Source organism: Lathamus discolor, chromosome 3 (genome assembly GCF_037157495.1).
Source record: "Lathamus discolor isolate bLatDis1 chromosome 3, bLatDis1.hap1, whole genome shotgun sequence".
Lineage (NCBI taxonomy): Eukaryota > Metazoa > Chordata > Aves > Psittaciformes > Psittacidae > Lathamus > Lathamus discolor.
The window spans coordinates 100,442,501-100,466,927 of record NC_088886.1 but is presented as its reverse complement, the minus strand read 5'-3'; the positions used below and the strand labels follow the sequence as shown (position 1 = coordinate 100,466,927).

General features: G+C 40.1%; 1 protein-coding gene across 4 annotated transcripts in view; it reads left to right on the top strand.

Moving 5' to 3' along the window:
* BMPR1A (bone morphogenetic protein receptor type 1A) overlaps positions 1 to 24,427 on the top strand; it is an 85,422-nt gene that overhangs the window by 15,045 nt on the left and 45,950 nt on the right. The window contains exon 1 of one of the 4 annotated variants that reach the window (XM_065670815.1): positions 2,120 to 2,224. The exons of the other annotated variants lie outside the window; for them this stretch is intronic. The gene's annotated coding sequence lies outside the window, so the exon portion shown is untranslated. Of the gene's footprint in view, positions 1 to 2,119; positions 2,225 to 24,427 lie in introns of those variants that run through there. 4 annotated transcript variants of the gene reach the window in all.

The window sequence follows — 24,427 nt, the reverse complement described above, 5'->3', positions numbered from 1 at the left end:
AACAGCCCTCCATTTACTTTGGCTAGAGTATAAGGGTAGAGTAGCCAGCTTCTAGTGCTTCTGATGCTTGACCTGCAATAACCGGGGTTAAAAAATATTCATAGTATTTTTTTAATACGGGTGATGTTTTAAACTCATCCTGTGTACTCCAGGGTGTTGGGGTTGGTTGGTGTTGGTGTTTTTTTTTTTGTTGTTTTTTGGTTTTTGGTGTGGGTTTTTTTTTGTGTGTGTGTGTGTGTTCAGATTTAAAATCTTTTGGAAGACCCCATTGTAGTGGTATTTGACGTTCTTCACTAGATTCTAAGTTTTTAGCATGAAAACAGTGCTTCAGTTCTACATCTCAACATTTAGAATTTGTTCCTATTTTATAGTTGGAGACCAGTACAGGAGAAACTGTATGAGTGAAGAATCCTATAACTAAAGATCCCTCAGCTCTGATTTTCTGTTTTCAAGTCCTTAAATATATTTAAAAACCTAGGCCCAGACCTTGATGATAAAGTTAAGAGTTTCTGGAAGCCTTTGTTGGTAGGATGTTTTTTACACCAAAGTGGTGCTGCAGATACAGTGTACACTGGCCAAAGGTCTCTCCCCATAGGAGAGTTCAGAAGATTTGGCACCCTCATGAGTCTTTTGCAGGGTCATATTTAGTTAGGCTAATGACAGTAGAAAACACCTCCTATGGAAATCATACAGGAGAAAGTCAGTATGAACTCCTTATTGCCACATTGGTGGACTAAAGACTTGCACCCTCCCGAGATACCTTGAGGACTGCTTTTTTTCCTGTTCCTCAACGAATAATAGCATTTTGTAGTATGTTTAATGGTTAAAATTAGTGCTGTTGGAAAAATGGTTTTTGCAAGTTACTCTTTCTCTTTTCTTACACTGTGCTATCACTAGAATGATTGATAACTTATTTTTTCCCAAGTCTGTCTTTTATCTAGTAGGGTAATGGTATCTTAGTCATTTCAGTACTTTCAGAATGGCAAAAATTGTGGCTATTTTGTTCACAGCAAAACACTTATTCCAAGTTGCAACAACCTTTTCCTGTTACAGCAGTCTTATCTTTTAAAGAAAATAGATGGAGACAGTTTGTGTATCTGTAAAATCAGATCGTGTGTTCCCTTGAGGGTTAACTTCACTGTTTGTTATTTCTGTGCATGCATGTAATTGACCTGAAATTTAGGACATTGCAGTGGCCTGCACCCTAAATAAGCTATATGCATATAGTCCGAAAAAATTAAGTGAATTTGTAACAAAGTTGTCTCTTTCACTTGGGTTTATGAAGTGGTCTCCTGAATGAAATTCCTTCTGTCTTGATATGCATGAATGTTCTGGTTCTGAGATGCAAGGCTTTTTAGATGAAAGAACTATTCTTACGCATTCCTTGCTTCTGAGTAAGGCCTGGTCGTTTCTAAGGTTAGTGGAAGTCAGGTGAATTTTGAGTCGGGGTAGAGATGAACTGAACAAATGAGACCTTCATGGCTTAACACAGAAGTGATTGTTTCCAGAGCCGGGCTGCTGCTGGCTGGCAGCGCGCCGGTGTGACGAGGAGCCACCGGTACCTCGGCTGCAGCGGGCCGCTCCGGGCGTGCGGTGGCGCAGCCCCGCCGCCTCGTCTCGCACCGCCTCGCCTCGGGGAAGAAATACTGAACAAATCCCGGACAGTTTTCTTTCCTATTTCAGGCGAGGACCGGAGCAGTTCTATTCCCAGCCAGGCAGCGCCGGGATGCCATTTTAAGAGGTTAAATGACTTTCTAAATGCTGCGGTGCGGGAGGAGGGGCGGAGGAGATCGGGTTACCGGCTCCGCATTCCAGCGCCGCTGCTGCGCGCTGGGGCCGGGCCCGTCCCGGTCCCCGCTGGCCCGGGCGCTGGCCCTGCCCCTGTCGGCTGGGGGAGCCCCGGGGAGGTGCCCTCCGCAGGGGCCGGGGGAGGGGAGCGCAGCTCTCCCGAGTCCCTTTTCGCGGCCGGGGCGGTTTGGGGCCGTTTTCCCCGTTGAAGCCAGTCGAGATGCGAGAAAGACACGGCTTCGGCTAGTGTCTTCCATTTTCGTGGATTTGGGGGGTTTGGGTTGGCTCCGAGTAAGAAGAACTTCTTGGGAAAGAACTTTAAGTATTTTTAGATATCAGGAATCCTTGTGGCTCTGTTTAATTTTGCTTATCTGTAACAGTGTTTATAAGGACTTTCTGGAAACGTGCATAAAATGTTTCTTTGAGAGCTAGAAAGGTAATTATCCGATGCATTTATTGCCTACTCATTTTTCAAGTTGCTACCTATATTTACAACATTATGTAAATTCTATGTAAATATTTACTTTTTCATGGAGGTGTGGGTTTGTGTGTTTTGCTTGTTTTCCCATCTCTTCCCATGGATACAAAATAGCAATTTGAAGCAATATGTTTTCAGGATCATATAATTTCCATTTAACGTTTGCAGTGCAGCAGTACTCAGTTGTGCCTCGGCAGAACAATGCTGTGTACTTAGTTCTCACTTTCTAAAGCTTTCACCATTTAAACAAAAAAAACCCGAAAAAACAATAATCCCAACAACCCCAACCACACTGCAGGAGAGTATCATTAAAGCTTTTTATGATAGAACTGTGTTTGTATTTGAAGTTTCAAGTTGACTTAGGAATAGAATGTTCTGTGGAGTATTTATTGATGGTAGTTGTTACAGTGCAAAGATACAGCAGCGTCAGCTTATATCTGTTCTTCCTGTAGGGTCATTAACATGTGTTGTGTACTCCTCTGGGGCTGCATAAATAATTTCAGGTAAAAAAAATCTTTAATGTGTTTTTTGGTGGTTTGTCCTGTCCTGTCCCCCCTGCCCCTCAGTTCAGTTTGTAAATCATTCTGCCAGTCAGGTGTCCAGAACTGTTGACCGACACCCCCTGTATGCTATTACAGATACAAGATAAATAATGACTGGATTTCCTTCAAAAGCTAAGCACGGCTTTGTTCATGGAAGGCTCAGCAGGAGCATGAAGTGCCACATTTATGGGAGCCTAAATGATGAATGCTGCATATTGAGGACTGTGAAATGTACAAAGCAAATCCACTGCAAAAATATCTTCTCTAGAAACTGGTTGGAGTTGTATTATTTGTTTAAAGAAAAAAATAAAGCTGTTAGATCATGGGATTTTCCTTCATGGCATGTAACCTCTTTGTAGCAAAAGAGGTAAAATGATCCTGGTTGTGGTTAGCAGTGCAGCTCTCATCAAAGAAATTCCTTTATTCCCCTCCCTCCTCCCACAAATAAAAGCAATCACTCGCTGAAATGAGGAGTCCTAGGTCAAAATCCTGCAGCCGTTTTAGTTAGAATGAAGCACTTGCAGAGAGAATCTTGTTCTGAGGAGAATTCTTTCTGAGTGTTGCTGCTGTTTCATGAGCTCCCCAAAAACCTAAGGGACCAAACTGATTCTTTCTGTTTTGCTGCAGGGAGCCTTTTGTCTCTTTTATCTTTCCCAGCTGAGGTGTCATGTACAGGTTGGAGGATTTTTCTTCTCCTCAGCCTGAACATGAGAAATCTAGTTTCAGCTGGTTATTATCTGCTCCACAAGTTGAAAATCCAAACATAAACTTTTTGGGAAGATTGAGTTTACCTCAAAGTCAATAAAGTTTGACCGTAAGAGCAAAAATTAAAATGGATGCTGTATCCCGTTTTCTTAGTAAGACTATATATAGTAAAAATAAATTACTTCATCACCTCACGCATTCTGTAGCCAAATTCTTCTCAGCGTTTTCTCAACTTAGTATGTCCCATGCTATATGTGAAAATATGCATAGTGTTGAGTGAAAAAATATTCCCAAAAAGCAGTACACAGCTGCTGTTGTTGAGAATATATAAAGGTAATTGATTAAAAAAAACCAACTTCAACCAACAACCAACCAAAAATCCCAACCCACCTTTTCGTTTCTGTTCCAATGTGTACCTCTGTAATGGTTTTCAGTGCAATTCAGATTCATAATTTTCAAACTGAGATCTCTGCGTCTATAATGCCTAGAAGTGAGAAAAGGACTATAAATGCACATATATAGTGTATTTTACTTAGATACTTGTTACAGTTTAGAAACTTCAGGCAGTCTTAACTGATGGTGAAGCTCTTGTGCTGAGATCTGGGGTAAATTAATATATGGCAGAGCTCTGGGTAATTTTGTATCACCAACACCCAACTTCTGCCTTAGCTAAAATACAGCGTAGCTGCTGCAGTCACGCTGTAAGTTAGCAGTGAACATATCTGAATTATGTTGCTTCTGCCCACGCATGCTTACCTTGCAAAATGTTTGCATAGTTCTTCATCAAAACACTTCTCTTAATCTGCCATGGCAAGCAACAAAATTATTTTAGCACTAAAATAACACGGTAGTTGAGCTAACAGCCTTGCAAATGGAGGATATGCTGTATGTTTCTAGCACTGCTTTTGCTGTAAAACTATGCTATTTGTTCTCCTATCTGATAGGGCAGTGAGATATTGGGTGGTTCTGCACCTTTCGCTTCTTTTCTTATATTCCATGTAGTAATTGTGGTGACCAGGTTAAGTCACTTCATTGTCCTGATCTGTCAGAAATCTAGCTTACCAAGAAACCAAACCAAACCAAATGAAAAAAACCCACCCAACACCAAAACCATCATATGAGTTGTTTGAGGAACCTCATCCTTTGGTTACATGGGGTACTAGCTCTGGCCTGCAGCTGGCGGGAGAATAGTGGGTTTGGGACTAAACCTTTTGGTTTTGGCTCACTTTTCTGCTGAATTAGAGCAGAAATCGTAGCTAGCAGGCTAGATGCTTGGTCTCCTAGGTTTGGGTCCCCCAGTACAAGAGAAAGACAAATGCAGTCTGCTGCAGAGGGTCTGCCAAGCATTAGGTGTGTTTGTTCAGCCTGCAGAGGCTTGAGGAATGTTCTCTTCGTTGTCTTCAGCTACCTGGTGGATGTTTTAGGGAAGATGGAGCTATAGTCTTCCCAGGAGTGCGTGTTGAAAGCATGAGAAATTAGTGGTTACAAGTTACAGCAAGGTAATTTCTTATTGTATTAAAAAAAATAATTAGAATGGTGAGTTTCTTGGGTATGTTGCTGAGAAAAGCTGCAGGACTGCCATTCTTGGACACGTTCAAGATACTACTGGACTAAGTCCTGAGCAGCTTAACCTAACTTTGAATTTGGCTCTGTGTTGGGCAGGAGGTTGGACTGAACAACGTCTGGAGACCTCTACAAGTTGACGGTTCTGCCTGATAGCAGCTTGGATGTGTGGGGTTGCATATTCATGTGATGTGGACACCTTATCTTCCTCAGGAGCTCTGAGAGTTTAGGTCTCATCCGATTTCTAACCCAGTCTAATAGATTGCTTGGTTGGTCCTTTTTAATTGGCATGATTTTTTTTCAGCTGAGTTAGTGAATGGAGGACAGGAGCAAAAATTGCTTGACCTTGTTGAACACCAGCCATGTTAGTTTGTCTGGCTGCAGTGGTGAAATTTGATTTGTATTGTGTACCAGGGGTTTAAAATGGAAATTGGAACTCAAGTGTACAGTTTGCAAATGTACCATCATCTTCCTTTCTTTTCACAGTTGAGGGAAGAACTGTGCTAACAAATAGGGCACTGAGCAATGGCCCTTTTTTTAGGATCGGATTGGGGCTTTAAGATTAAATCCTTCCTTAGAAGAAAACCTATTTTACTTATTTTTCTCCAGTACACTTCTAAAATTAGTTACTTGTAACTAAGGTTTGTTTGTATCAAGTGGCCTGAGTTCTACCTTTCTAAAGGTCTAGCTTGGGGCATGAAGAACTACATAGGCTGTTTTTTCTGTTTGTGGTAGCCTTCTATTCCCTGATTTAAGTTGGTCTTTATACAGAGAACTGAGGCAGGAGAGCTGCCAGATGGTTTAGTGCTACAAGCTATCCGAAGATCTCAATCTGAATATTTTGTCAGTGGGAGCTGTTGGGTGGATGCCTAGCATTTTCTTTTCCTTTTTGTATTTTTTTCAGTCTGACCACTTTGTTGACTAGATTTGGGGCTCTTGCTTTATTTTAAATCTTTCGCTACAGCACTTAATACTTCTGTTTTTTAAAATTAGGAGTGTTTGTGACTTGGGAAAGATAGTGTGATACAGTGGATGTTAAAACGTTTGTTTCTAAGAGCTTATTTGAAACAATGGAAAGACTTTAAAAAATGTTGAAGTTCTGAAGTGTTTCTTCTGTCAGTGTTAGATTTGGCAGCGTTTCACAAAATGAGAAACAATTTGCCAGGAAAGGAGTAACTCTTAATGTGCTTCTTGTGAATCCCATGATTTTTCTGGAAATGTTAGGATCCTATTGTAGGACTTAGAAGGGGGGAGTTTACTTTGAAGTGAACTAGAAGTAGTTTTCTTCCTTCCTTTTGAGAGGTAGGATATGAAATGGCTGTGGATTGAACTATTGGCCTGTAAGCACTCGTTTTTATATAGATATAATTGAAAACTGACAGCAAATTTTTTTCAACAAAAATTTATGCACATCAGGCTTTCAAACTCAAGAAAGGACAATGTTATCATTTCTGTAAAAACAGGTAATAAATTCTGGCAGGTTTTGAATTGGTGTTCTGGCTATCTGCAACTCTTGCATGAGTAAATTGTTGCTTTCTTTTTCCAGTTGAATTTTCTATTATCAGACTGTTGCTGTGTTATCAAGTGTGAACGTTATCACTCAACTCCACAGAATCCCTTTTATTTTAAATTTTTAAATCAAAATGTTAAACCATGTTGGAACTTGGTAGAGGACCAGAAACCTCAAGGCAGATAATGAAACTAGAGAAAATTCCCCAAATACTAAAGGCAGGAATCTTTTTCATGTCTTTTTTTTATTTTTTTCCAAATATCAACCATGTACTGTTATTAAATAAGATCTCTTGTTACTAGTTCTTTCAATTTTGACTCTTTAAAACTGACATGTTCTAGACTGCACATAGAAATGTATGAAGATAACTTCTAAGGACTACTTTTACCTTGCAAGTCATGTTTACTTGTGAGATGGTGTGTACAATTTAAGCCAGAAAACGGAATATTCATAGAGCAGTTTGCATTGGAAGAGACCTCCAAAGCTTATCTAGTTCCAGCCCCTCTGCAATGAGCAGAGACATCTTCCACTAAATCAGGTTGTCCAGAACCACATCCAGCCTGGCCTTGAGTGTTTCCAGGGATAGTTCATCCACCACCTCTCTGGGCAACCTGTGTCAGTGTTTCACCACCCTCATTGTAAAAAATTACATTCTTTTATCTAGACTGAATCTCCCCTCTTTCAGTTTAAAACCATTATCCTTTAGTCTGTTGCAACAAACCCTACTGGAAAGTTTGTCCCATGTTCCTTTATTTGTTTACATTGTGCACTGATCACAGTTGTGTGTGGCTATTACTCCTTTTCTATAGCCTGTTTTGTTCCCTCCACCAGTATCATTAGTAGAAGGCTGTAATATAAGCATTTAGGTTCTTTACTGGCTTTTATTTAAAACTGCGTTTGATGTTTTCCTTTTTGTTACTGTTTTTAATTAAAATATATTGCAACATCAATAAGAAATAGAATTGATCTGTGAACTGGAAAGCTTTCTCAAATATAGCTGTAGTTTTGTCAAAGAAAACTCAAATGTCGGGCAAATACGTGGGATTTTTTTGTTTTGTGCTTTCCTCTTGCATTCAGGCTTTTAAAAAAGTCTGTTTTCTTGGAATTCATTGGAATTTTGGGCTTTCTTCCTTTTGCTTTTTCTTTTTGCATGCATTATTTCAGTTTGAATGATCAACTTAAATGTCACTACTGTTAGAAAGTAAAGGTTCTCTTGTAGTGGATTAGCTAATGAAATAAGTGAAAATTGTTCCTCCCTGATATAGTCTTTGTAACAGTAGTATTTTCTCACAGAATAGGTGGCTTTTTGGATTATTTTTTTTAGTAGCACATAAACCGAATAGCATCAAAGGGAGCCTTTTTAAGGAGGATAAAATAAAGATAGTAAGATAAGTGTAATAAAGATAAGACCAGATTATAGGCAACTTCCCATTATACTTATTGTGCAGTGTTTCATAGTACTGCAGTAGCTGAAATCATTATTTCAATAGTTTCTAGATTCCCCATAAACTATTTTAGTTTCACTGTTGCTGACAATGGCTTGGAAAGCTCTTTATCTGCTTTTCATTAGTAGCTGCGTGTCCTGGTGGTGCTGTGTATTTACCATTTCACACACTTATTTGTCCTAAAAACATATCAGAACAGTCTAAAGTATTAAGTGGGCTTTTCAATTTGTTCAGTGTCATATCCTGTCATGCTTTTAAACAAAAAGAAGCCCTCATGCCTCATCAGAATACTTCCAGCTTTGTATATAAAGTTAGAGCTTAAGCTACGAAAACTTCTAACATTTATGATGACATGAAAGAAAGAGCAATTCACCGAAGAGTATACAAATTGTAAAGGTCTAAAATAATTATTATTTTAAATGCAAAAAATATTTTTTTTTAATAATCCAGGTACCAAAAGACCCATTGAAAAATAATGTGCTATTACTCTGCAGTAATGGAAAAGTTGTTTGTCATTACTTCATGTGCAGTAGGCAGTTTGCTTTTTCTGATTATGCTATATAGTCAGTGGACCTGAAGCAGCATGGCAGGGCTGAGGAGCTTTGGGGTGAGTACTTTGCTCCCGGAACAGCTAGGCAGAATTCTGGAGTATTTTAACTTCTGTCTGGTGAGGAGCAGTAGCTAAACCAAAGCTGTTCTCTCTCCACAGCCTTTCCTTACCTCTTTAATAATCCTAAACAGCCTTCCTCCTTCACCCCATTCAAAGTATAAATATATTCAGTTATTCAAGACACCTTCCTGTGTTACATTGCTGATAAACTTTTCTTCATTATGACCTCTGAAGCTGATAGAGGGTGAAGTCATGTTCTTCCTCCTCTTTATAACCCTTAGAAAGTCTCATCTGTGAGCTCAAACAGAAGAGTATCACTTGATCCTGCCTAGTGTTTTTCCTTTATTTGGAGTAACATACTCTGTATCTTTAAGAGCATCTGATCATCCCAGTTTCAAATGATTGGGTGTCTTCCCCCACTCCCACCTAAAGCAGGTAATAGGTTCCGAAGCTGCTTTTCAGTTTGTCAGTTCTAGGGTCAAGTTACGAGTAGTGATAATAGTTATGCATCTGTACTGCTGCTATTTTTCAGTATCTAAGAATGTTCCTCTTGAGATAGCTTATAAATATTTTGTTACTTTTAACAAAGAGGAGCTACGAGCAGGTCTCAGCTTATTTAATGAAAGAAAACATGCTGCACACAACCAGCCAAGAAGATCCCACGTCCCCTGAGGCGATTTGCTGGACTCCGCATAGAAGAATTGGTATTGTCATTATTCAAATTGCAAAGCATTAGGTTGTGTTGACAAAGAGATAAACCTTACCTGAGTGAGCATGTAGACAAGGAAAGCCCACAAGCTCTTCATTAATTAGAAGAGTTCTTAAATGCTTGAATCTTTATGCTTTTTAGGCCGTATCTTGAAGAATATATATTGAGCAGAGGGGGGTGTGCCACCTCTCACTCCCAGGCTGGTTTAGGCAAGACAAAGTAAGGTGAGGCTATTTTATGCCTTTGCAAGCCTTGGTAAAAGTTAGCAGTCCTGTTCAAGGATGTGATTAAGAGTTGTTGGTTTGGGTCATGCATATGTGCCTCATGTCGTCATCTGCTTCCTCTGTATGCTCCTTGTTCCCTCATTTAAAGAAAACCCCAACAAAACAAAACCAAAAACCAAGCCTCGTTTAGTCCGATCACTGAATTATCACATTCTGGTTTATTAGAGATAGAAATCCTGTATTATGAAGAACTTAAGAATTTCTGCATCTCACCTGAGTTTCAGACATATATGAACAAGCAAAAAACATTACAGTATCTTTTGCTCACCCTTTCCTGGGCTTTCTGTAACGGCAAGTTTATTTTTTGTCCTTACCCCAGATTTCTGTAACTTTCTAGATAAGGATGAGTTAAGTTATGGAGATGCTTATATTACACTAATGGCAGGCATCTGCTCCAGTGGCAGCCAGCATATGATTGCGTACTGCTTTGATCAAGATTGAGTTGCATTGCTTAGATCTTTAAAGTTCTGTTTTCTTTTTAAATACAAAGAGCTGTAAGCTTGTTACTGAGTTGTTGTGTGGTTCTGTTTAAATATGCTCAAATATTTATTCTGTTTTAGTTTTGAGAATATACTAATGTGAGAAGGAATGTACAAGAGTACTGCTGGTGTTCAGCAGAACCTGTATTTAAACGTGTTTATTTCTGCTCGCTTTAGTAACTTTTATTGTTTTATCTTGTCACAAAGAGAGCCAGAAGAACCAAGTCAGACTTTCTAGTCGTCTTTGTGTGCTTGAAAGCCGTTTCCTGGCTTGTAGTCATGTATACTTCAATAAATCATTTGAAGTAAACACAGGGACATATCTGGGGTATATACTTTATTCTGCAGAATCTTCTGCTGTTAATGCAATCCCATGAAAATAACCCATTTTTGACCCTGGGTTGAGTTGGTAGGACTGCTAGTTAGGGAAGCTGTGTACTACTGTGGGGCAGTGTGAATGTCACTCCTGTAAACAGAGCCTGCTGCTGTATGGCTATGTAATTCTGTGCCAATTTTAGTAATTTTCATAGCTGCTTGTAAAAAGGTGGAAAGTTGTTTCATCCTTCCTGCCATTCTGTGGTATATAAGAAAGGAGCTACATAAATAACATTTCTTTTTGTTGTTTTACATTTTACAGACATTGTGTCCTGGATTCGGCAGTAGCAGTTTGTTTTCTACTTCTTAGTAGCTGCTGCAGTGCTGTGGTTTTGACTTCTAGCCTGAGAACAGCGCTGATAACACCAACGTTTTTAGTTGCTGCTCAGTAATGTTTACTGTGACCAAGGACTTTGTGAGTCTCGTGCTCTGCCAGGGAGGAGGGGAAGCTGGGAGGAAGCAGAGACAGGACACCTGACCCAAACTAGCCAAAGAGGTATTCCATACCACAGCACGTCATGCCCACTACATAAACTGGAGGGAGTTACCTGGAAGGGCTAGATCATTGCTTGGTCGGGCTGGGTATTGGTCGGCAGGTGGTGAGTGGTTGTATTCTCTTCCCTTGTTATTTCCCTTATCATTACTATTATTGGTGGTAGCAGTAGTGGGTTTGTGTTATACCTTAGTTACTGGACTGTTCTTATCTCAACCCGTGGGAGTTGCATTCTTTCAATTCTCCTCCCCATCCCTCCGGGAGCTGGGGTGGGGGAGGCAGGGAGGAAAGGGGGGAGTGAGAGAGCGGCTGCATGGCTGACTGAGTTTAAACCATGACACATTGGAATACTGACCTTGTTCCTTCTTGGCTTTTGCAATCTTATGTATGTAATCTTTAAATTTTAAATCCATAACCTGAATATTTTTCCTGCAGTTGTTTTCTCCAACAGTTGCATTTCAGATTTGAACAAGCAAAAGTGGACATGGTAGTGTGTATGTGTGTCTTCATTTTATAATTGTTTAGCTATATGGTATACATATTGGAGTTTTAATTGACGTACCTTTCTGTAAAGAGAAAACAGAGGCAAAATGTAAATAGCTAATTCTTTATAAAACACTTCAGGAAAACCTGACTTTTTTCTGTTTACTTTCAATTTACTCTTGGACAGCCTTTCGTCTTTGTTCACCTGAATAAGGAAGCTGCTCCCTTGAATAGGGATTCTTTTCTGTTTTCAATGAACACTTTTGGAAACTATCCAGTGTTGAAATCTGTCAACACTCACAAGTGTCTTGCATTCTTGTCAAACAGGGGATGCTGAATTTCCAGTAAGGCATTAGTGGGCTGAAATTTGCTTCTGCAAGGAGTAAGGAAATTCAGTGGCTTTCTAGTTTGGTGGGAATGATGTTCCTGAAAAGGCCTACCTGAAGTCTGATGCTTTGGTTGCATCATTATTATGTTTTTAAAGTATTCCAAGTGAATGCTCCTGTTGGTGAGATTTGTAAGTCATATGCCCATTTGTCACTTGAGCGTCACCTAAATGAGGCTGAATTTCTTTAGAAAGAGATACTTGTCAGGCCTTTTTTTCTTCTGAACCTTTGAGTAGTGCTATATATAGTCTGTATTTTGTATTACAGAAGATTAAAACACATAAGCATATGAGATACTTTAATCTGACAACCTTATATGGAAGTCTTTGTTGCCTTCTCCTAAATTTCTCAGTACTGATTGCTATTTTATAAGCAGTTCTGTAAGTTGCTGAAGAGGAGGAGGCAGCTGCTTCATAGACTTGGATAAGTAGGCAAAAATATTTGGCTGCAGTTTTGCTTGCATGATTTTACAAATAGGCGTCATGCGTCTTATGTGTTAAATCAGCTGAGGTTCATAGAGAGCTTTAGCATAGCCTGTAAGGAAGCTACCAATTTTAAACATTTTGCTGGCTCTTTTATTTCTCTATTAACCCTGGTACTTGCTTGACAATTTAATAGGTCCAGATGATTCTCAGTATAGAGAGGGACAGAGGTTACCTGTATATCTGAACTCCTTTTTGCATTTTTACTTTGTTAAAAGAAGAATTTTATTCACTTATTTGGGTAGGAAATTAAATACCTAAATTAAGGGAACATGCAAAGATGCTCTGTTTTTCCTTTCTTCTTGAATATCCCAGAAAATAATAATGGAGCAGCAGTTACTTAGGGTAATGAATAATTTAAAGCTTATCTGTAAAATTAATTTTAGCTTTTAAGATATATATTAGAGGTATGTGTGTTTTCAGGTTTAAGGAATACTTGAGATTCTTCTCTGTTCGTGACTTGAGGGCAAAAGAAAACCTGCATGAATGCTTATCCCAGCATCCCATAAATGCACTTACCTGTAGTATATCCAGTATGCCTTTAGCAGCATTCTTGCAATAGAGAATCCACTGCAGTCATGGGTGAATTGGTGTATAATTGATAAGTCTTTGATTTCCTGTTTGAATTTAGATGAGATTCAAATGTCAGCTGCTGGATCTTGTGCCTTCACTAAATACAGAAAGCTGGTAGTATCAGAGGGGTTTGGATTGTTTGGGTTTTTTTCTTCTTTTTTTGTTAAAAGTCACATTAAAGCAACAATGTCAAGTATCTTAAATTTGTTGCATCAGGGCAAGTTTTCCAGAACTAAAATAAACATGGAATTTTCAAAACCATCATTGAACAATGTAACTATCACAAATGTACATATTTCTTTGATGATTTGTCTCAATGTTGGTAGAAAAGCTTTTATGTTATTCTTTATGCTGCTGTGGAACAAAGACAGCGAAGTCTAACCTAATTTATCTTTCAAGAATAAAATAACTTCTCCTTTAAAGTGTATTTTGCTTTAAAACATGTATTAAAATGTGTGGTCATACTTCAGGAGTCTTCTCCCTCCGCAGGTTTGTTTAATTGGCTAAAACCCAAGTTATGCCTGTTTTCTCCCTTTTGCCCCTTCCATGAGCCTTGTGCTCATTTTTGTAAAGTGACATGCCCCTGGCAGGTGCAGCAGAGAATGATCACTGGTACTCATCAGGTCTACCTTTGAACACAGTGTTCATCCAGAACTTGTAGGATGATGCACTAAACGTCCATGTTAGTATATTAAAATGTGTCTGAAGGAAAAAGGTCTATCAGTTTTGTTAGCATATGTCAGTATTGTCAGAGTTGTTAAAGGTATGTGCAGAATACCAAGTGTGTCAGAGTTCTCAGCAGATTTAAGCAGATGGGTGCTTTTTAGCTCAGGTGGTAGCACCTTTGGTGCTTGTAGAACTTTGTTGACAAAAACTTCTCTTTGGCTGAAGAAGCTATGGGTTTAATTTAGTCACTCTTCAAGTCCTCCTTTTTCAGGATACAACCCATGTTTTACAGTATCTGTTCATAAAAGGTGGATTAGCTATACAAAATGAACCTGTTCCCAGGCAGTTAACTGGAAGAGTGTTGTCTTTCTTTCATATCCTTGATGCAGGCACAAGTAGTCCTGTGATGTCTGGAATTTGACATGAGATAAACTGTAATTCTTTACTGTTACTTCTGAATGTGTAGATTAATAGGAAATGCAAGAGGCCAGATGAGATTTAGAAAATTACACAGCATGTCCAAGAACTTGAGTTTTCCTGCCTGTTGTTTGTGTGTGCCCTTCAGTTCTATTCTGTATGCAATATGTTTTTCACAAATTTGTCATTGGAAATCTTAGATCAAGTTGAAAGGGTCCATGATTTCATGGCCAAAGAACTACCAGCAGTGTAACATCCCAGAATTCTGAATGTATAATTGTTAAGACTTTACAGCTGAAATGACTGAGGATTTTTGAGCAGCTTAGTTTCTCCACTGAACTGTCCACATGTATTACTTTCTGCATGATGCAGCATTGCCTTACTCTAACCTGCTTATCTCAGTTGCAGCAGAAGTTAGGTCTGTGGTGGCCTGATTTGTAAATCACGTTCATGCTAGTGGTAAGCATTGAAGTTCTTTTTATGGTTATACCTTCTAAGATCCTAATGAGTAAAGGGATACTTTAGCAATATCCAGTTTGTTTGATTACTTGGAATTTTTCTTCTAACTGCGCTGATGGGATTTTTTTTGGAAATAACTATGTCTGGAGACTTTTCAGTGACTGAGCAGGAATAAGTCCTTGGTACAGATTTCTTAATAAGAGACTTCTGATTCCAAAATTATAGCTTTCTTTTGAGGGTTTTTCTGTTTGTTTGGTTTTAGGTTTTTTTTGTGTGTAACCTCTTTTACACAAAAAGGTGAGTTGTGTTTTCTTGAGATGGGACCAACAAATCTGTTACTGTAACAGGAAGTGTGCTACCCTGTTGTTTTAAACAGATAAAGGAAAGTTCAGGCCACTTGGGATCAGATACAATCAAATATTACCAAGGTAATTTCATGTGGCTTTATGGATTATAAAGTACTCTTTCACTTTTCCTTATATATAGAAGGTGAGGGGTTTTGTACTGTTGAATTACAAAAATTGGCAAAATACCTAATTCTGTATCTTCTCTGCAAAAACTTAGTTGTTTCTGTAATGTCAGTTAGTTGAGAAAAGCCAAAACATCCCTTCAGATAACTGTGTGGAACATTGTGCATTGGAAGGATGTTGGATTATGACTTTCTGAAGTTTTATCCAGAAGGATCTAATGTATAGACTATAGAACTACCTGAATTTTGCACACTGCACTTGGACCAAATGAATTCTGAAGTTGTCTAGAATAACCTGAAACATTTCTGTATGCTTTTCTTTTTCTTTTGCTATACAATATTAATAGCAATTTTAAAGAGAGCAGGAGACTGGATATATTGCCTTTTGTCTTTAGCTAAAAGCTTAAGCAGAAGACTCCTGTGCTTCGTTGTCTCCTCTGAAGACTTTTGGGGGAAGTTTGGTTATTATCCAAATGTTTTACCACTGTTTCACAGAAATGAGGTTGTATTCTGGGGAATATGGATGGACCTACTGGGAACAAAACTTCTATATATTTATGTATCCTTATATAGATGATTGTCAACAGCTGGAATCTCCAAAGGATTCACAGATCTTTTGCAGCATTCCAGGCTGCCCCACTTGCTTCCTATGGGAGCATCCTTGTTGTAGTCAGTTTTTCCCAAAACTGTACCGATAAATCATAACTAGTCTGAAGGAAAACACTTTGCAAAAACACCTTTTAATAAAATTCTAATGTTAATTAAAGTATGACTAAACAGTTATAGAAAATTAGGCATTGTATTTTTTTTTCACTAGGGATTACATCAATAGGAGCCTATATTTAAGATTTTGTATGTAAATATTGATGCTCTTCTCTGGGTCATTGATATGAGGTGCACTGCATGAATTTAATCTGAATGTGCTTCCCTTGCTTTCATAATCACTGCCAGTTTTAAGGTTTAATGATAGTTGACCGATTCTCTCATTTCACTTTACAATGTAGGGAAGTAATGCAAATTTTAAGGTTTATATGTTTTAGCAGAGCTTAAACAGATTTTATTGTGTGAGGCAAGCATTCTGTGCTTTTGTGTCTCTAATGCCAATAGGATTTTGGTTTCAGTAGAGGCTATTTAATAGAATATGTGCATTCTTATAGCTCCCGGGGGGGGGGGGGGGGGGAATATTCAACTCCCTCTCTGTGCCAGCTGCAAACTTCTGGACCTTAAAGTGTTCATATTCTTTTTAAATAGCTCTCATTGCTGACAACTAAACTGCGTGATGACTGACCTTCAAAACCATTCATATTTTGTCATAACTCAGTTTTCACAACAGAACACTCAGGTGTTTATTTTGCTTTTGGGGAGGAATACTTTTGACCTAATGAAGAAGTGTTTTATGATTTTTTAGAAGAACGTTAATTGTAATGGCTCTCAGTACTTATAGCCTGTTTAAACTGCCAAAAATGTCTGGATGTGTTTGTATTCTTATATTTAAATGAAAAAGTAATTTTCTGAGCTCTCATCTTGCATTGGTTCCCCCAGGGGCATTGCTTTATTTTCTTTAATGTAAGTCTAGTCCATTTTCTGTAGGAAAACTTTAGTACCAGGTAACTCTGCTCATGTTCAAGGCCTTTAAGGACCTGGGGAAGAGGGGATTGTCTGAGGTGTCTCCTGATTTACTTAAAGATGCTGTCATGGTTCCATGTGTTCAGAGCTGCGGAGATGATGGCTCTGACTTAGTGGTTTGCTGAAGGCAGTGATCTCCTTGGAAAGGTTTTCTCATTCCCAGCTATGTGTTCCTCTCACCTGTGTTCCTTGTCAGAAATTACCAACCCACAAGCTGTGTTTAATATGATTCTATGTGTCTATGTGTATTGGGTTTTGCATGACAAGGTTTTGGTAGCAGGGAGGGCTACAAGGGTGGCTTCTGTGAGAAGCTACTAGAAGCTTCCCCCTTGTCTGATAGAGCCCAGTGCTCCCAGTGCTGTGAGTCAGCTCGAAAGTGGACCTGCTGCTGGCCAAGGTTGTGCCCATCAGTGATGGTGGTAGTGCCTCTGATAATGTACTAAAGAAGAGAAAAAGTTGCTGCACTGCAGCCAGCAAGTGGAGGGAGAATAAGTGGGAGAAGCAGCTCTGCAGACACCGAAGTCAGTGAAGCAGGAGAGCAGGAGGTGCTCCAGGAGCCAGAGCAGAGATTCCCCTGCAGCCTGTGATGCAGTGCATGGGGAGGCAGCTGTGCCCCTGCAGCCCATGGAGGTTAATGGGGGAGCAGATCTCCACCTGCAGCCCAGGGAGGACACCATGCCAGAGCAGGGGGATGCCTGAAGGATGCTGTGACCCTGCACTGGAGCAGGGTCCTGGCAGGACCTGTGGCCCCAAGGACAGAGGAGCCCACAATGGAGCGGGTTTGCTGCAGGACTGGGGACCCAGCAGGGGACCCACGCAGGAGCAGTGTGTTCCTGCAGGACTGCACCCATGGAAGGGACCCACATTGGAGCACTCTGTTCCTGCAGGACTGCACCCATGGAAGGAACCCACCCTGGAGCAGTCTGTTCCTGCAGGAATGCACCCATGGAAGGGACTGACATTGGAGCAGTCTGTTCTTGAAGGACTGCACCCCATGGAAGGGGCCCACACTGAAGCAGTCTGTTCCTAAAGGATTGCACCCATGGAAGGGACCCACGCTGGAGCAGTTTGTAAAGAACTGCAGCCTGTGGGAAGGACTCAGGTTGGAGAAGTTCATGGAGGATTTTCTCCTGTAGGAGGAACTCCATGCTGGATCAAGGAAGAGTGTGAGGAGTCCTCCCCCTGAGGAGGAAGGAGCAGCAGAGTGTGTGATGAACTGACCACAACCCTCATTCCATGTCTCCCTGTGCCCCTGGGGGGAAGGAGGTAGAGAAGTTGGGAGTAAAGTTAAGGCTGGGAAGAAAGGAGAGGTGGGTGGAAGGTGTTTTTAAGATTAGGTTTCATTTCTAATTATCCTACTCTGATTTGATTGGTAATAAATTAAAGTAATTTCCCCAAGTCAAGTGTGATGCCCATAAGGACTCTCCCTGTCCTTATCTTGATCCACAAGCCTTATGTTATATTTTCTCTCCCCTATTGAGTTGAGGAGGGAAGCGAGAGAGCAGTTCTGGTGGGCACCTGCCATGGTCGATCCACCACACTGTGGTTCAAACTAAAAATTAACCCAAACATGAATCCTACACACATGCAGAGGTATAAGTCAGTGTTGTAGAGCACAAGTTCAGTTTTGACATCTTGTTTGCTCTGTAGTTTTTGGATAATGCCCCAGACCATGGGATTTTGAAGTTTTGGCAATTTTTTTTTTAAATCAAAGGTTTCCTGAAAATATTTCTTACTGTTTGAATTGTTCTGTAAAGAAGACAAACTGAAGAAATACTTGAACTTTTGCTGCAATCTTAGGGGGAGGGAGAAGAGGATCACCTATCAAAATGTGGTCTAATATCTCCTGTGAGACAGGCAGAAGCTACATATCATTTGCTCTTCTGTCAGAGAGAAATTGAAGCCTGGGCAACATTCCCAGGATCAGTATTAGGATAAGAACGTGCACCTCTGAGCCTGTGTGCCAACTGATCAGATTTTATTGTTTCCATTCATGCAAGGCAATGTATTACCCAAGTGGCAAGTAGGACTCCGTGCTGGGAGAGCTGACTATGAAATTTGCCTGATGGCTGAACAGCATAAAGCCTTAGGTGTTTTTTGATAAATCTTTGAAACTCTGGAAGGGTTGCGAAGTCCATGGTATCAAAACTAGTCTTGGTTTTGGGGATGTCAAATGGTAGAATCACAGAACGGGTTGGAAGGGATCTAGTGATCTAGTTCCAACCCCCCTGCCACAGGCAGGGACACCTCCCACTAGACCAGGTTGCTCCAAGCGCCGTCCAACCTGGCCTTGAACATTGCCAGGGATGGGGCAGCCACAGCTTCTCTGGGCAACATGTGCCAGGGCCTCACTACCCTCACTGGGAAGAACAACTGCCAAATACGTAATTGAAATCTACCATCTTTCAGTTTAAAGCTGTTCCTCCTTTTTCTGTCACTAGTAGCTCTTACAAATGGAACAGAAGACTGTTAGCGATGGGGCCAGTCTGTTGTCAGTATCCTGAGAGGAAACTGAGATTGTGGATGGAGGAGCTTTGTGTTGGGTGCCTCCAAAGTTGAGATAAACCATTTTAGTTTTAGATCTGTCTTGAAGAGCAAAAGTACTTGTTAGAGAATTGTTTTGGATACTTGGAGAGCTGTGGGATACAATGAAAGGAGTTGCACAGCAGTCTTTTACCCAGTTGTTTTCTGACAGAGCTTGGTAAGTCAGATTCTGACTTGACCTCTCTATGCTGAATGTACTGCCTGGCTTTGGTGCGTCACCAGTGCTGCAGGCTGACGGAATTGCCTTTGAGGGTGGTCAGCTATATAACTGCTTTTGTTTGAACAGTGAGCTGTTGTGAGATTCTTTTTAGCCCCAAAGTATGGAGAGTCAGCTGATTTTTCAGCTTCTACTGGATCATTTGACAAAGAACATTTAAGAAGGCTGAGAGGAATACTGCAGCTTCACTGGAAGTGCAGAGACTGCTCTCAGCACAGCAGGCTGTGGAGTCCTTCAAATGACTCCAGATGCTGTAGCTAGGTATGCCAAAATTTTAAAGATACCTTCTAAGAAATCAGGAGGCTTAAACTCTTTCTGCTACAGGAAATTACATCTGTCAGGGCAGAGTAAAAGCTCGATGGAATTTTCTGGCCCTGCTGCTGAGGCAGACTTTCATTATGGGTCTGAGGAGGTTTGTGTCTGGATTGTCATGGCCCCGTAATTAATTCCTAGTATCACAGATGCTGTGGAGACTATGGGTGCATTGTGGTTTATGCAGATTCATGTCATCTTGGAAAATGCATCCTGTCTTGCTCTCTGGTACTGCACAGTTCCAGCCTTATTCAGGAATTTTTGTTCAAATACTTCTAGATATGCCTTGGGGCAGTAATTTTTCAGAAGCTTGATTGCATAGAACGCTTTGTCTGATATCTCTGCAGGGAAGTCAGGTGGTGAAAACGGAAACGTATCAAGGGGAGGGAGAGTGCCTATCTGTGAAGCAGTGTGTTGGTCCTTCAGATATTATCTGTTCAGAGTGTCTTCTGTTTGTATGAGGTTGCATGATTGTAAGGCCTCAGAAGAAAAATCTCAGGTTGTTCTAGGTTCTGGGGTGCAGACTCTCTCCTCTGTAAGATGTGATGTGTACAGTCCTCTGATGCCTCCGGAGTAGACAAGTTCTTTAAGAGCCTGGAAGAGCAGGTCCTTAAAGAAGGTCTGTTCTGGAAAAAAAAAGAGACAAACCGAAAAAAACCACCACCACCACCACCACGCCCCCCCCCAAGGCAAAACAAAAAACAAACAACAACAAAAACCCACCAGCACACCCCCCCCAAAAAAACAAACAAACAAACAAACCCAACAAAACAAAAAAACCCACAAAAAGACACTTTTTTTTTTTAAGAACCCCCCCCCAAACCCAAACTGAATGTGCTAGGCCTCGTCTAGTGCATTGATTTAACTTCCGACTAGTAATGTGCATGAAATACACACAAGTTTTGTCTCAGTAAGAAAAAAGTTTCCTCTGACAGAGAGGAGTTTTCTCATAAAAAAGACGAAGCCTGGGCGTAAAGAAAAGCAGTTGTATTTTTCTTAATTGTAGAGTTTTGTCCTATATTTTCTGTCAGGCTGGAAATGAAAGGTCAATCAAAAGATTTTTGCATTGGAGGCAGCAGCACTCTTTATCCTACAGACAAGCAGGCAAGTTAGGTTAGTACTTACATAGACCAGTTTATGTTTAAGTCTGAATTATTTCTATGTGATACCTTGTTTTCACCCAGCTATTCCAAGGCAATATCTGAAATTCTGTATAACTCCCCACAAATGATGGCACATTTTTTCTGCCACCTCAGATCTGTGCAGTAATCAATAAAGACAACGAAATCTAGGCTTTCCAAGAACAACCTGGAAGTGTTCGCAAGATCGGTGGTGTCCTGAGCCAATTCGAGAGTCTCAACCAGACACACAGAGAGACCAAACCACTGCAATACAGATATGAAGAGCAGTATGACACGAAGTGCTGGCATATTGTATTATTCCTTGCAATTTTAACCCTTGCGAGGGTAATTTGGTGATTGAAACTTAAAGAAGTGCGGGCATAAAGTTAATTTCAAAAAATTAGCTTTCATGTAGCTATATCTTTACTGAAGTGAATTTGAATGATTTCGATCTAGCTTACCTTGAGGATTGGATAAATGTGCGTGAACTTCATTTCAGACTCTTATTTTCCCATCTTGCTACCTGGAAAACTTAGTGTCCAGAGGGTGGAAAGTGATATGTTTGTTCAGTCCTCAACGGTTTATTTCATGTACCGTTCCTACTGAATTTGGAAGGGCTGTTGTTTCAGCAAGATGTCCTTTCTCCTATACCTTCTCTGTTCCACAGACAAAACCACGAAGCCCTGGGTGTGCCACAGGCAATATAGTATTTGCTTTTCCCTGCATGCTGTGGGGTTTTCTCACATGTAAATCGGTGAAAAGGTTTTCCTTAAGAAATTTGTATCCTTAGACATGAACTTTGAAGTAGGATTGGAAATTTGGCATAGCTGCTTTCACTTTAAAGTTCCACTCAAATTTCACGGCTACAGTCGACTTCTAAAAGCAGTATACTCGCTGGTTTTCAAACTTTCTAGCAACAGCAACTGGCTAAATTTTCTAGTGGCAGTCATGAGACTGTTAACTGAAGTATCTTCTAGGCTGCCATCTGGGCCTGCAGTTTTATTTCCTTTATGCATAGATTTCTAACAAAAAGTCTTTTGTTTAGGACTGTAGTTTCCCTGAAATTGAGTAATTCTGCTTGCAGAACCTTTCCTGTGTATGGTTAGCAGAGCCATCAGCTGACCATAAGGTCTCTGACACTACATACCTAGATGTGTTCCTAGCACCACCTGCTTTTCTCTTTCTTGTCTTTGCTCCCACCCCCAATCTCAAACACTAAAGCTTATTGCTCCATTGTTGTTTTTTTTTTATTTAACTGTTTGTCTGCTGTCACCATAGCCCATGTCTGTGACATGATCTGAATTTACAGGAAGTTCAAAACAAGTTCTGTTTCATAGGCTGGGTTAAAGGTATGATTAGTTGAACAGCTAACTGCACAAGTGAAGCCCTGATGGCTGGGGGAAGTAAAAGAACAGGAAAGAAATAACTGGAAGTTGGAGTGAATAGAGAAGTATTTACCTGTAGTCTGTAGCAATGAGTCCTTGTGTGATCATGTGATTAATTGATATTGAATTATATCAACTGTTATGTTACTTTAATTAAAGTTACTTTCCAAACGTAGGTTCCTTAATTTTGCATTCAAAATGAACCCCTCCATTACAGATGTCTGATAGCACAAAGATTCGCTATTTGCACACTTCTGTTTGTATAAACTGTCGGAAGTCAATTCTCATTTAAAGGTAGAGCCCGCCTGCTCAACCTGTCTTCCTGCAATTGCAGATTTTTCATGTGCCAACTTTTTATGTCTGGTTTTGGGCTAAAAGCTGCAGTGCTTACTCAGTATAGGTTTGTCAGCTTAGTAAAATGCTTACAGCCACATCAGGAATCCTTCATCTACCTCTGATGTCGTACTCTGCTGTGAAATTTCTAGTACTGAAGGAATGAAAGTTACATATGCCACCCACACCCCAAATAAAGGGCAGTTCTCAAATTCTGGCATATTTCCCCAACTGCAACAAGTAGCAAGGTCCTTTGAGAAGGAAGAGGTAATTTAAGCTGAAAACTGGTGGGGCAGTTTGAACAAAGGGGGAATGAATTGAAGGAACAGAATGCAGGGAGAGTCAAGTGCCAGGAAAGTTTTCTCATTAAAAGAAGAGACAGGTGAGGGAAAGAGTTGGATGCAGCCCTGGAGCTGGAGGAACTGGAGCTACTGAGAAGGGAAGCAGGATCTAGAGATAAGTGGGAAGACAAGAAAAAGCAGTCCACAGTCTGAGTACAGTTTCATCCTCTGGGTGAGTCAGTCTGACTTGAGCTTTGCTACTGCGAGTTCCTCCTGTCTGGCCTGCTCATGGCTGTTGGTTCTTTCCTTCTGCCCCCGCAATGAGGTTTAGAAATCAGCTCTGACTCTTCCCAGGGACCAGCCAATGGCAGCAGATTTGCAGTTCTCTGGGTTAGATAGGCAATTGCTGTGCTCATGCAATTCAGATTTTTATTTCCCTCAACTGGATGCTGGTATTTCTGAATTAATAGTGTATCAAGATCTCGAATTTAATCCCAACATGTAGAAAAATTCCCAGATAAATCTAGGTTTAATATGCAACTAACTAGTGACAAACACTGTGAGGCTCTGCACTGGAATTTGTTTGTGCTTCTTTTAGTCATTGTAGTGGACCAAGTTGTAATAAAGTGAAGGTGGAGTTGTGCAAATAATTTATTGAATAGTTTTATTTCTTTCTTAATGGCACTTCTCCAGAAGATGCCATCAGGAATGGTACTACACATTTTGAAAAACTAAACCATTAAAAATTAAGCATTTTGGATGCCTGTATTAAATATTTAACTCAATTGATTTTTATAAAATTAAGCATGTTCTTACGTAGCATCTTATGCCAATGCAGGAAATTGAGGAAATAGTAATGAGTGAGGTCACTCGCATAAATTAGTAATTATTATTCACTTCAGTCCCATCTCTGACAGAGGTTTTGTAGTTCCCCTTTTGAAAAAGGGAGAGATGAGTTTGGAACTGACACAAAATTTTTTTAAGTCATAAAAGAGGCTGTGTCCATGTTATCAAGCAGTGGGATATAATTGGATCAGATCTGTCACGTGCTGAGAACCTGGCATCCACACTATACAGGTGATGAGGGTTTTATTTCAAGCTGGTCCTCATCTGATTCTGTGGCTAAATTCCTGTCAGTAGTTGGAGCTTGTACAATGCACACCTGAAGCTCATTCTCTGATTTAGTTTTACTTAGAAGAAATCTGGTTCATGTAGTTGGAGACTCCTTTGTAATGTAAAGCAAAGCAAGGAAAATAGGGTTGTTTGGGAGATCGACTTCAAAAGTGCAACCCTGATTTGAATTAAATGCTAATATAGACATACCTAGAGTCATGCAGATCTGGAAATTAACTGAACTTTTGTTTGGTAACAGCTTGTATATCTGATACATGGCAGTGGGATCAGGAAATGCAAGGAATGCTTACAGAAATTGTCAGTTACTTTCATCAGTTTGGGAGTTTGGAAAAAAACATCAGGAGGACATCCATCGGTTTAAAAATAAACAAAAAAGGCCCAGGCTGGCATTGTTCAGAAATGTCTTTACTCTTTTAAAGCAGCCGCTTTAAATAATACAAAAGTGGCCTTCATTTAAATTTGATACTAGATACAAGGGGATTGGAGATGCTCTAAAAACAAAACTCACCAACTTTTTTCTGGTTTATAGTTGTTTCTTTTGGAATCCAAAAATCCGAA